The sequence below is a fragment of the Hordeum vulgare genome, chromosome 6H (genome assembly GCF_904849725.1).
Source record: "Hordeum vulgare subsp. vulgare chromosome 6H, MorexV3_pseudomolecules_assembly, whole genome shotgun sequence".
NCBI classification, from domain to species: Eukaryota; Viridiplantae; Streptophyta; class Magnoliopsida; order Poales; family Poaceae; genus Hordeum; species Hordeum vulgare.
Window position 1 is genome coordinate 114,767,729 of NC_058523.1, and position 10,241 is coordinate 114,777,969.

At 40.4% G+C, this 10,241-nt stretch overlaps 1 pseudogene; it reads right to left on the bottom strand.

Annotated features, from left to right (window-relative positions):
* Positions 1-7,511: 7,511 nt before the first annotated feature.
* LOC123405191 lies at positions 7,512-9,838 on the bottom strand (annotated as a pseudogene).
* Positions 9,839-10,241: the final 403 nt, after the last annotated feature.

Below are 10,241 nucleotides of genomic sequence, written 5' to 3' on the forward strand. Positions count from 1 at the left end.
CAATTTATATGTAATTTTGTTTAATTTTTGTAATTATTTTGATTTCCTTTTTAAAAATGCTAATAGCAATGTCACTAGTTCATTTTTAATCGAGAAGCTTATTTTTTCTGTTTTATTTTTCATCTCATTTTTCTTCTTCTTAATGGTAATACCCATTTCATTAATTCATTTGTTCGTGAAAACCTTCCTTTTGTAGAAATTCTACTACTATATGCATTAAATAAAAACAATAACTTAAGAAGTTTGGATTGTGTATGCATTATTGTTAAATCAATCAAGTACAAATCGATTGTGCAATAAATATATACCCCATATAATCAGATATTCTTTTAGAACTATAAGCAGGTCAATTAAAACAGGACATTGAGAAGACATGAATGGAAGCATATTCATTTCTCGGCACCGCTTACGCCCTGAACTCGGACTTCGATCAACCCATCCAAATGCGCTAAACTGTTTAGGCCTGCAAAAACAGAAGCGACCTACCTACGATAACAGGCCCGCCCACCTCAGCTCCGCAATCTCCCCCAAAAGCAAATCACCGCTGTCCATACAAACCCTCACCAGCAAATCCCTACCATCCACTTCCACACAGAGGGATACATAAGCCACCACGAGCGCCGCCTGCTAGGGTTTTTTCTCTGCTTCCTGATTGCGTCGGCCTTCTCCCCCCTCACCCCACCCCTCCTCCCCAGCGCCGCTGCCGCAGTAAGATGGTGAAGGGATGCACTGGCCAGCGCGTGGGGCTCTACGTGCGCGGCACGATCTTTGGATACAAGAGGTGAGTAGCTCCCTCCGCCATCGCGGCTTCATTCTTCCCCCCTCGCGTGGGTCTCTGAATCAGTGGGTTTGGTTTGGCGACGTGCAGGTCCAAGTTGAACCAGTACAATACGGTGTCGCTGGTGCAGATCGAGGGGGTGAACACCAGGGAGGACGTGGCCTGGTACGGCGGCAAGATTACGTGTGATGCAGGGAGCCGCGATGCAGCGAGCCGCGATGGAGAACGGGGAGATCGAGGCCGCGGAGGAGGGGCTGCCGATGCCGACGCCGCCCGTTGGGCGCAGGTACCGTCCCGTGGGGTCCGACAACAACGTCGTCGTCCAGATGACCTCCATGGAGTCCTCCCCCGGCGGCTCCACCTCCGTCACTGCGCACGACGCCGTGATGCCCCAGCCGCCTAGGTGATGATGCATGCTTCCTCTCCTATTTCGTAGTGGCATTTTTGTTTGCGAAATGATCAGTATAAGTTTCTCGGATTTATTTAGCATCCAACTGAACACTTGGATTCGGATGATAGTCTAGGTGTTTAGGAACTGACGACAATCAATGCAAATGCATGCGAGGTTGATTTGAAGTTTTTAACTACATACTCGCTGTGGGCTGCTTCAGACCTGCGTGGCACTGCAATTTTAGGCCTTAATTATAGCCTTTTGGGGTTTATTCTTTCATTTAGTGCTCAGGGCATTGTTAAGCGGGGCCTCTTCTTCCTCAGTCAACTTATCAGGCAACTCCGGCGTCGTCCGCGCCTAGTTGAAGTCCAACCTCCCCGCCAAGTCCATGGTGAGTTGCCGCCCTTGGTTTTCAGTGTGCTGCTTGCTTGCTTGCTGTTGAGTTTTGCTGAGGTTGTTTGTTGTTTTTGTGTTGTGTGCAGGGCCGCAAGGTCAGGGTGTTCATGTACCCGAGCATCATCTAAGGTTAGCGTCTGCTGCGCCTTGGCTGGTGTTTCCTTTTGTTTGAAGTCCATGATAGATGTTTTTTAAGTCTATGTTGCTTTGCTTTGTGTGATTTTCTCTACCATCTGTGTTACATTTTTAAAGTAACAATATCATATAATATATGCTCAAAAACTAATGATAATGTTATAGTACACTATGCCATTAAATAATACCAAAGTCGTACCAAGAATGATAGATATCATTTACATTACATAAAACACCCAACGTCAGTCATTACACATACAATTTGATGATTCAACTAATATAAAGAATTTTCTTTCTGTTGTTGGCTCAGATATTAAAAATCTTAGCTCTTACAAAGTTATTATTGTAGTACTAATTAACAAACAGTATACCTTATCAGAATCTTAATAATGTGGTAGTCTACCGAGTGATGTCACTTCATATAAAGTATATTGCATGATCTGATCATAATCTTATTGACAGAACACTTTGCCTTGTGAATAGGCATCATGAGAAAAATGTGGCGAGCATTAATGCACCATGTACTAACCATCAAGCTTCCTAGATTGTTATAGAAAAATTATGCCAGTACGAGGCTCTTTGATACGAACGTGTGATTAGCTTATAAATCATCTGAACAAAAACACACTTAAAAGTAGCAATGTACAGTTGTACACTCTCTTACTTATTATATGAGCGGATAATGAGACATATATTCCCCCGAATATGATTTCTTGCTAAACTTTAAGTACTAACTTAAGTTTCATTGCATGTTTTTAAGAATAACATGCACACTTTCTTATTTTGTCTTTATACTACCTATCACAGTACTATTGTGCTATCATATGATCCACCTTCCTATATATGAACACAGTTCTTCGTGGCATCCACGTTATACGTACACATGATACTTTGACTCTTGAAAGAAGGTTAATTCCCACTTGTCGTGCATCACTATTATTATTATTTGAAGAAGTCTTCACAATTTCTCTCTTGCGTACAGGGTGCTAGTTTTTACAACATGATCGTCTCCTTAGTCTACTGAAAAAATATGTAAGCCCCCAGGTTAGCTGCAAACAATATAGCACCCACCCCCAGTCCTTCACCTTGATTTGGTACTCCTTTTTAAGGTGGGTGTGAGATATGCATGACAGTATATATGAAAGGAAAAAAATAATGCAAAATGAACGTTGGAAGAATTTGTGAGGATCCATTTATACGCGATTAGCTACTTTTTACTACTTATTTGGAAGAACGATTTTTTACTGTTGGAGTTATTTTTTTGGTATTACTTCCGGTCACTGAATCATCTTTGATCCCCATATCTCCAGCCACCAGACAAAAATTATCAACACAGACAGGGTTGTTATGGAGAGAAATATAGGTCAGATACATATATAATTATCATCATCAAATAATGCAAAGAACATATATCACCAAAGACCAGGGTCAGGGTCAGCATTGCAGCAGCTCCATCTCCAACTTAGAACCTAAAAATATGAGCACTAATTATATCCAATCTTCAAGCCTATGTGACACGTGTGCCAAGCTTTCCGGTTGATATCAAGTGCATGGTCCAAGAGTAGATCAGCTTGCTAGCATGCAAGGTCAAGTTGATGTCCTTAGGGAGCCAAAATAGATATGCAACAAAATATGATTCAGTAATAAAACAAATTTGGATGTAGATCTATTTCTACCTGTTATTCAGATTTAGTACTTGCTTTTCAACGTTTAATCTGTCATTTAAGCAAATTAAATCTAAGAAAGTTGGATTGAATTAACATTTCTATTTCTTTTAACTTGGATGAGAATAACATGAAGTAGTCTAGTTTTTATTTATTATTTAGTTTCAGGTTTTAGTCCTGCTTGACTATGAGTTGTATACGAGATTGTTTAATTACCAATGGTTTAGTTTTGTTATTATTTTAAATAATCACTATAATTCATTCATTAGTATTGAGTTTGTTAATTCTTTTCAGCACCCTTAATTTTGTCTGTGCAGGTAGTTGTCAGCACCAATAGGTCCAAATACTCTTGGAAGTTTCAAGACCACCAAGTACTCCCGCAGAGTCATTGACACTGTGATTTCACCAAGAACATGATCATTGGGACATGCCAGCCTGATTGTAAATTAATGTATTTTTTGTGATACGATGTAATTGTAAATTATTTTATTTTTGTCCATATATAATTGGTTGATGGGTCTATCTTAGAAATGTGCTTTTGTGTACCAGAACCTTGCAAATTAAGGCCTAGAACTAATTCAACTGGACTATTTAAACCAAATTATTTGTTCGAATAGATTGTGGACACTATCTGACCAAATAATTGTGTTGAACAGATTATGTCCGTAAAAATAGATGGGCTTGAACCTAATAATTGGGCCGAAATGGTTATGGGGCCAAACTATTAGGCCTGGCCCATGTAGAACTGACCGGGAAAATCATGCCATGTCAGATCACATGTGGATTCCACGTCACCACAAGCGACACTTCAGCATGCCACGTCAGATCCTACGTGGTTCAGCTGTGCCACATCGTCTTGCCATGTAAGATCCTACGTGGTTTAGGCACATGGCCATGACCAAAATTTTGGTCATACGTTTAATGACCAAAACATTTTCGTCGTAGATCTAATGACCAAAATATCATAAAGGTCAGCTTTCTTCATTCTTGACGGCCAACTGTTGACCTCCCAAATTTGGTCATAACATGGTCATAAAACAATAACAATGACCTTCCAGTGACGAAAATGGGGCGTCATGATTGAACAAATTCCTTGTAGTGCAAATGAACAGCAGCGATGTTTTGATCAAAATCTTCGTAACTTTTATGAAGATTCCTGGATTGTCGTAACCTTGACGACGATCCTAAATCGCCGTTGGCAATCTAACTCAGTCCTACGTGGCAAAATTACGACGAAATGAAAACATCATAGTTGAAATCACCCCAACCCATTTCAATTGATCACATGGGCTGGTTTAATTTTCTTTGGGCTTTTTCTTATTGGGCCTTGGCCTGTTTACATACATTTCTAGTATTTGTTTCGATATTTTATCATTATAATTTGGGCCCTGGCCTTTTAGTGCCCAAATACATTTGGTCCAGTTTCAGTTTTGGCCCGTTATCATTTTTGAATTCAGCAACTTTTTGTTCGAAAACTTGGTTTCATTTCTATTTGTTCGGACTTTTTCGACCCAATTATTTGTCCAATATTAAATCCAACACTATTTCATATTCAAATCAAGAAAACTCCAAGTCGAATTAAAATCATCCATCATATAACATCACATAATACATCTCTCAGGTTTACATAACACAATAACTCATCTCATGAATACATTTCCTTACACAGGAATATAGCAAGAACGAGCAGAATTGACCAATAAAACAATGACACATTTTCTAACAATAGAGTTCATTCCACTCTCCTATGAGACCTAGGTTCAGAAATTTTTATGTTGTGTTGATTTGAATGTCCCAAGTATGCATCATCCACATCTTCTCACCACTTTCCTAGCAAGAGAAAAAGAGACAAAACAAAAAACATTAGACCGTAACATTACACAAGAGCATAGATCAGTAACTTCAAATCACAAAATATATCCATTATACTAGATGTCAGAGTTGTATAAAAGTTGATAGTTATAAAAAACTATGGAGCTACCAAATTAGCAGAAAATTAGCTCACACTAAATTTGCCTTTGTGGAGCATATGAAATTGCAGTGAGTTCCTATCAAGGATGCTTGCAGTAATTGTAACTGTTCTGGAGGTGATAACAGCACAATGCTTCGGTTAGAAAATTCAACTCTAATTATGCAGCCATCTAATCACATGTTACACTATCCATTTACAGATGCAGTAAGAGCAGAGGAGGTGTAATACAGCAGCAACTATCTATCTATTTTCCATAAGCAATACCAGCACACGACATAGCTCACACTGAGATTTAGTGCATGATGTACTATGTAACAACAGCATCTAATAAGCAAAACATATGCACATCACGCCCATGCCCCAATCCCCAAGACTAGTCTTGTAATGGTAGGAGCTAGTCCTGTAATAGCACTACAAGGAATATGCTAATACACGACGTTATATTTTCGTCGCTACATCGTCACGGTTTTTTGTTTACGACATTCTCACGACGAAAAACCAAGCGTCGAAAACGGAGCGTCAAAAATGAACAAAGGCGACGTTTTGATCGAAATCGTCGTAACTTTTACGACGATTCCTCGATCGTCGTAACCTTTACGACGATCATAAATCGTCGTTGACAATCTAACCCAGTCCTACATGGCAAAATTACGACGAAATCAAAACATCATAGTTCAAATCAGCCCAACCCATTTCAATGGATCACATGGGCTGCTTTATTTTTTTGGGCTTTTTCTTATTGGGCCTTAGCCTATTTACAGCCACTTTAGTATTTTTTGAATTTTTTTGTATCATTATAATTTGGACCCTGGCCTTTTAGTTCCCAAATACATTTGGTCCAGTTTCAGTTTTGGCCTTTTGAATTTTAGTTTTGTGTGTAGGTCCCACTCGTCACGTTCTTCTCATAATTTGTCCGATATGTCAAGAAGTTCTGGTCAGGTTTTCATTTCACACATTTTCAAATTGCATACGATATGAATATTTCAAATAGAGCAGAAAGAACATGTGAAATTCATCAAATTAACACAAAGGTAGTATATTACAATTTTTCCAATATGTTACAAAGCAGATATGTCTATTATCACAATATATAATATGCATTCTTGGATAAGTAGAGCTTCACACAATTGGCTTCAAGGCTTCGCACTTCAACTTTCTTAGGTCTGGAGGTCCTGTAGAAGAAAACAACCATATTTTTAAGAGCTACAAGATACAGATCAATAATAGAAACAAGGCACAAAAACAAGCAATCCATGGCGGAAACCTTGAAGCGACAAATGTTTCTGAACTCAGATGAGAGAAGTTTGAGTCCAGCCAATTAAACCAACTACCACTGATGTAACCTATAAAGATGGACCGAACAATAACAATACAAAAAAATGACAGCTAAATTATGAAGAGTCCTAAAATTGACCCCTTTTAGCCTTAATTTATTGTGTGAAGCTGAAATGATTAATCTAAAGTAAGATATACCGGTCTGTAGGCAAAAAAATGTAGTTGAATGACCCATACTTGAATAACTCAAAAAAGAAGGCAGCATCAAATACTATAGTAATTATTATTGGACATGATATAGTAAGGTACTCTCACTGGTTATTGACTGTTGTCAGTTTTCACTAAGCATAAGTGCATAATATGGAAATAATATAAGAGAAATATAAGTACACCATAATATGGAAACAATATAAGAGAAATATAAGATTCTTTATCGCCACCCTACATGGAAATGAAAAACACAGGATTTTATACTTCAACGAATATATATGCCAAGGAAGCTGAGAATCTTTTTTTCATCTTCAGGCAGAATTTGTACCTCGAAAGAACCACCTTTGGTCTTGTTTCGAGCTTCAAAAATGCGACCGTAGTATCCAATTGTGTACCCATCCCAATCTGGATAACTCATATTGTCTTCCCATAATCCTTCCCACGAAGCGCTGGCACTATAATTGCAATATCAAAGAGTAAGGCATGATTTGTAGAATACCATTGATGTGAACCAGGATTACAAAAAATATACCATCGACGTGGGCCGATACCGAGTGTGGGCAACCCTGCTATTGGCTTGCAGGAATTGCACATGTGCACATGCCGTCTCACACTCTGTCCCCAACCACTCCCACAAGGGGAAATCTCAGGCATTGCATACAAGGGGAGAGCTAGTTAAGTCTTAACAGTTTACCTTGTTTTGATGAGCAGGTCGAGTTCATTCATATGGACGGCGTGAGCAAATACACCAACCTGAAGTGTATGGAACAAAATTAGTCTCGAGTGTGAGGTAGCAACTACATTCATACTGGCGGCATGAGCAAATATATCTTTACCATGGAAATTAATGTAAGCAACACGGCATTCTTGTTTACGGTGTAGTTGCGATGATGCATAGGAGATGCAAAAATGATACTCCCTCCGTCCCAAAATTCTTGTCTTTGGTTTGTTTAGAAATGAATGTATCTAAATACTAAAACGTGACTAGATACATTGATAACTAGACAAATCTAAGACAATAATTTTGGGACGGAGGGAGTACATAAGAGCACATAGGGTTGCTCGCATACCTCTCGGCATACAGGGCACTTGGCCTCTGGAGGCGCGCTCCTCACACCCTGGAAGATGTACACGGATGCAGCGCCACACAAACAGCCTTTGCAGAGAGGTGACCGCAGCTTAGCGCGTATGGATTGCATATTGTGTCCTACGCAAGCGACAAAAAACCATAGGTTAGAAAAATCCCAACAAGAACATGTCCTATGGCCTAGCAAAGTACTACCTCCGTAAACTAATATAAGAGTGTTTAGATAACTAAAATAGTGATCTAAACACTCTTATGCTAGTTTATGGAGGGAGTAGAATATTATCATCCTGCAAACACAATGTACAGGAGTTTCCAAATTTGGGATGAGTATCAGTATACGTTGTACAAAGGCTGTGCATGTGGTGCTACCACTTTTTTTACTTCAAGTCGTTAATAAACACATGATGTTCCAGTTGCCATTTTCGTACTTAGGACCAAGATCAATAAAGTATAAGGAGATGAAGAAATATAGGAAAAAACAAAATCTCACCAAGCAAATTGGACAAGTTAGGCTGTAGTCATATTTCATAGTTTCAGAAATGGCCATTGTCATTATTGGTTGTGTTGCTGTCAAGTCACAGGAAAAGTTCTTGAAGAATTCGTTCTTGAAGAAGCCTGCGGGTTCATCAATATCTGAACTATCACAGTTCAGATGGAAAGCACCCAGCTCAATCAGCCAAGGTGACTGCAGCAGTTCAGTATGCTCAGTTTGCATCTTGCTCCTGAAATCTCTACCGCTAACAGAACCATGCACCTGCCAAATCAATAGCATATTAGCAGGAAGATCCTGAAGATATTTGTATCATAACAGTTGAGAGACGAACAAATTACTTTGTCATATTTTTTGAGAATTTTGCGAATGGAATAGCATTCATAGTCACATAATTGATGAGCAGTCTGCCTTCTTGAACCATGATTTGTTGATCATCTATGAAGCATTAACGTACGCGCCATATATACCGTTGCAATCCTGAAGGAACATGAAGATTTAGAAGATGTTGTACTCTAGTGCTGAAATAGCCAGCTATATCCGAAGCCTCCTTGGTGAGTTCTGTAAAGAACATCTGATCACACACTGGACAAGAAGATAACACAAGTCAGGATACCAGTGGCACAAACAGTAGACTCGGTAGAAAAAAATACGAAAATAGTGAGCGTAGTATCAACCAAATCAAAGAAAACAAAGATAATTGTTCTGGCTGTAAAAGTAAATCACTGGTACTAAAACCTATCACACTTCACAGCTATCAAGTGGGCCTGATAAACATGGAACCAAATATCCTACAAAGTGAAATTAGATTCCCCCTTTCACAGAAATAAAGAATGGAAGAAAACCAGAGCAAGAGATTACACAGATGAAAATTAGACCATCTTAATCTTTGATGAAGGGGAAGATTGACAGTTGGTATCCTTTTGGGTACTTCTAACTTGCAGAGTATACCAGATAGTGAGCTTAAACATCTTTTGGTGTATTCAAAATACTTCTATTATAATTAGAAAGTATGACTGCCCTAAAATTTTCTGAGTTCTACATCAAATTTACATCCTGGTCAAGACCTCATACAAAAGGGAAAGATGGGAGGGGATTTATTATAATCAGAAAGTATGCCGTTCCCTGTTAAGACTTATACAAACTAAGTCACCGAATTTGATTTTATTGACCTCTACAAACCAGCATAAATACGCATCCTTAGCACTTTTCTCAGATGATGCAAACATCAACGAACTTGGACAAAACAACATACAGGATCTGGTCAGTGAGCCTCCAAACCTGAAACCCAGAGCCCTCGGTGGTGCTCCCCATGCCGAACTCATCGAGGTTAGTTTTCCCCACCACGATGGCGCCCGCCTCACGCAGCCGCCGCACGGCCGTGGCATCGCACGCGGGCTGGAACCCGTCCAGTATCCGCGACCCGCCGGTGGAGGGCATGCTGGCGGTGCAGAGATTGTCCTTGACGCCCACGAGCACCCGGCGAGCGGCCCCACCGCATCCTGCCTGCCGGAGGCGATCCTCAGGTGCAGAGGTGGCGGCGGCGAGGAGATGGGTAGGAGGGAGGACTGGATCGGGAGGGGACTGGGACGGGGAGGAGGTGGCGGCGGCGAGGAGATGGGGAGGAGGGAGGACTGGATCGGGAGGGGGCTGGGACGGGGAGGAGGTGGCGGCGGCGAGGAGATGGGGAGGAGGGGGGACTGGATCGGGAGGGTGCTGGGACGGGGAGGAGGTGGCGGCGGCGAGGAGATGGGGAGGAGGGAGGCGTCTATGCTAGGGTTTGGGCTGTGGGTGGGGTTTTTTTTTCTGTAAATACATGGATGGATGGATGTGAGATGGTGAG